The sequence below is a fragment of the Chiloscyllium punctatum genome, chromosome 4, assembly GCF_047496795.1.
Source record: "Chiloscyllium punctatum isolate Juve2018m chromosome 4, sChiPun1.3, whole genome shotgun sequence".
In the NCBI taxonomy this organism is placed as follows: Eukaryota; Metazoa; Chordata; class Chondrichthyes; order Orectolobiformes; family Hemiscylliidae; genus Chiloscyllium; species Chiloscyllium punctatum.
This window is the reverse complement of record NC_092742.1, coordinates 128,040,579-128,044,447: the sequence shown is the minus strand read 5'-3', so window position 1 is coordinate 128,044,447 and position 3,869 is coordinate 128,040,579. Positions and strand designations below refer to the sequence as shown.

The 3,869-nt window shown below is 39.9% G+C and overlaps 1 non-coding gene across 1 annotated transcript; it reads left to right on the top strand.

Moving 5' to 3' along the window:
* The first annotated feature begins 2,113 nt into the window (after positions 1 to 2,113).
* trnas-cga (transfer RNA serine (anticodon CGA)) lies at positions 2,114 to 2,195 on the top strand. The gene has a single exon. It is a non-coding gene; the product is annotated as a tRNA-Ser (tRNA).
* Positions 2,196 to 3,869: the final 1,674 nt, after the last annotated feature.

Here is a 3,869-nt window from a genome sequence, read left to right as displayed (position 1 = left end):
GTCAGGCTGTTAGTGACGCTGTCAGTGTGAGTGCCTCAGCCTAATAATGATGAAATAAATTTGAGAGAGTAATGCTGATTGTCAGGTGATAAGTGTGAGTGAGTCAGGATGGTAGTGACGCTGTAAGTGTGAGTGTTGAAGCTCATAGTGAAGCAGTAGGTGTGAGGGGGTCAGTGCGATTGTGGCGCAGTAAATGTGAGAGGGTCAAGGTGATAGTGACATAGTAAGTTTGAGGAAGCAGTGTTATCGTGACATGGTAAGTGTGTGGCGTCAGTCTGGTACTTATATAATAAGTGTGATGGAGTGTGGCTGATTGTGACACAGTAAGTGTACAGAGACAGGATAATAGGAACATAGGAAGTGTAATGGCGTGACTGATAGTGACAAAGTAAGTGTTTGGCAGTCAGGCTGATAGTGACGCAGTCAAAATGAGGGTCTCGAAGTGAAAGTGGCGCAGTAAATGTGAGGGCGCCAGATGGATAGTGATGCAGTAAGTTTGAGGGGTTCACGCTGATATTAAGGCGGTAAGTGTGAGGGGTCAAGTCTATAGTGATGCAGTAAGTGTCGGCGGGTCAGGCTGATAGTGATGCATTCAAAGACCAAATATCCAAGGCGCACTGTAGTTCTGATTAGCGAGACTTCTCAAGGCTAAGACAAAAATCAATAGTTCTCATCATTGTCAAAAATCACAATGCTTCATTTTAAAATTGTCCTCTCCTGCTTCTAGATTCACCAATGAGGGAACAAAATTTAATTGCACCATCCTGTTTATCTCTTCAAATATTTTGCAACTCAATGAGATTACCTCTCTTGTGTTGAAACTGTTAAAAAAAGACGGGATTTGCCCAATTTCAATTCACAGGACTAACGTTCATCCATGACATTAAGACTAATCACCATTCGTGGTATTCCTCATATGGCATTAGTATCTTTCCTAAATTGAGGATTATAATTCCTCATACTGTAGTCCAAGTGTGGTCGAACTGAGCCACAATACATTGGAAATAATGCTTCATTCTTGTGCCCTGAAATCCTTCTGCAGCTTCCACAACAGACTTCTACAACTGCTACTAGACTTCAATGACTTCTTAAAAACTTCTTAGATGCAATTCTAAAAATCTGTACATCCGACTTTCTACGTCAAACCTTCGACAAATAATCTCCACACATTTCCCTCCTGACAAGTATGATAAAGTCAAATCGTTGCTATTTATTAAATCATGAGGGACATGGATAGGTTGACTCGTCAAGGTGTTTTCCTGCTGGTGAGGAAGTCAAAATTTAGAAAACATCGTTTTAAAATTAGTGGGTAAGGATTTAAAAGGGACGTCAGGGGCAACTTTTTCAGTCGTGTCCAGAATGAGCTGCCAGAGAAATTGTTGGAGACTGGTACAACTGTAACATTTAATAGCATCTGGATGGATATAGGAGTAACAAGGTTTAGAGGGATGTGGGCCAAATGTTGGCAAATGGGGCCTATTAATTTAGGATAACTGTCTACCATGGTCAAGTTGGAAAGAAGGGCCACTTTCCGTGTTGTATTGTTCAAGGACTTGATGACTCTAGAACAACCGCAAAAACCTTGCAAATAATTCCGTCAAGACGATTTCAAGTTCCAAATCTTCGGTCAATCTTCCTCTCATGTGCTCACAAGTTCATTACCTGATGTCAGAACTTACGGATTAGTTGCTGGATCTATTCCTGTAAATTGGTTCTGCATTCTTTCTAATTCCGATTTTTTTTACGAATGTAGCTAGTGTTTATGGACTTAGCATCAATATTTCTAATACCATATTTTGATGAATATTAAAAAACAACTTTGGCACCAGATGATGAGCACTTGAGTCAAAGTCGATCGGACGCAGTGAAACAATGATTCTCTCTTCATGTTGTGTACATCCGTGACTCTAAAATTCGACGAACAATCATTCCCACAACTTCAGCTGTGTCAGAATCCAGTTTGCGGTGAAAGCCTGTCAATCTGCTAAGTTAACGTTCGTCTGGGTCTCTGCAAAGGATTTAGCGAAATCTTTGTGTCTTGACAATTTGTTCAAACAAATTGCGTATTTCATGAATTCAGTTCTTTTACTATGAAAATTGGCATTGTTCTGTAGCTGTGATGGCCGAGAGGTTAAGGCGTTGGATTCGAAATCCAATGGGGTCTCCCTGCACAGGTTCGACTCCTGTTCACAGCGCTGAATCTTTTAAAAGTCATTAATTTCTTAGCAGAATTTGGAATTTCGAGGAGCTTGAGCTTTGCATTCAATCGAAAGTGAATTTTCAACTGTGAAGAATCCGAAGTCATTTCAAGACGTCTAATTGAATAAATTATATGTCGAGACACAAAAAGCCACCAACTTCCAACACGAATCAGTTTCAAAACATTTGTCGAACCATCGTGAAATTGGGATGTTCGGGAGTGGGGAGTGGGGGTTGGGGGTTGGGGGGTGGAATTAAGCAAAACAAGAAGCAATGCAATACATTTACCTGCAGGTGATGATTTTTTTTAGGATCAGTTGAAAGTCAAGCTGAGAAAGTTCAACCGAATTTACAACTGACTCTCAAGGCCAATAATCTATTATATCAGCAGTTAATGAATTCGAAAAAGCAACTCCATGTGTGGAAAGGAACTCGACTGATCCAGGTTCCTTGCTTGAGGTGTGATAAGGCAAGGCGATATCAGCGGAGTAGAATTTTCTGGAAATATTAGAAATGGAATGTTAACGGTCTTCAGCTGTCCACATTCGTAAGAAACTGTGCAATAAGAACTGAATTTGAAAATTAACGATGAAAATCAGACTTAGCACTCTGCTTGTGGTGTAGCATTGTTCAAAACAATAGGTTGTTGTTGAGGCTAAAATTGACCAAAATAATCGATGGGGATCTTATCCACTGCCTTCGTTGGAGCAGTTGGTGTGGAGAGCTCAGCTTGAAGAACCAAATGCCAATTATTCATCTTGGCCGTCTGAATTGCTAAGTTAAACATACTCCCAGTTTAATGTAAATACCTTTGCTATCAGAGCTAGATGTTTTCATGTCAGCATGTTCCGATATGATAAGACACTCCAAAGAGTAGATGTGACTTAAATTTTGACTCTAACGTCAGAGATGTTGACACATGTCTGCACCAAAACAGCACTACCATTGGTATCAAATCAAACTGAACAAAGGGCTAGTTCACTTAGACATTTCCTTTCTGCAGACTCTGTCAATGGACCGTTCAGGCCCGATGTAGGATTAGGGCGTGGTGACATCTGTTCGCAAGTGGATCACTTCATTCTTGCTCACGATCCATAAACCGTAATTCATTTTGAACTTCTTAGCCATCAGCATGATAAATGTTCCATAATGCATAGATTTGCTTCTCGAAAGAAAGAGCGAAATCTTATTCAATGCAGATGCAAATTCAAGTTGTCCCTGGTCGACCAGAAGACTGATATCGCGAAACAAAGTGAATACAGAAAACAATCAATGTTTTCTGGGAGTCAAAAAGATGTATTGTAAGAACGGAAACATATATTTGGAACTAAAGTCACATACCACTTCCAGACTAAATGTTCTAAACCGTTATCTTAATTTGATCTTCATGTCCACCGTTGCTGCAAAAATTATCTGAACAACTCAGAACTTTGTGTTCTTTGATATTGTCTCCTTCATGTTTCTCTTGATTTTGGAACTAAAACCGAGCAATAGTAATGCACCCTATTTCACTTGCAAAGAGCAGAAGAAGATCAATTTATAAGAGAACAGAAATAAAGCTTCGTCTGTCTTCCGAGAGAAAACACAGTTACCATTTCGACTCCAAAAAGTCTTCTTCAGTAGTCTGCGCAATGAACTCGAAATAGTAGACCCAAAACGAAAAAAAGAAG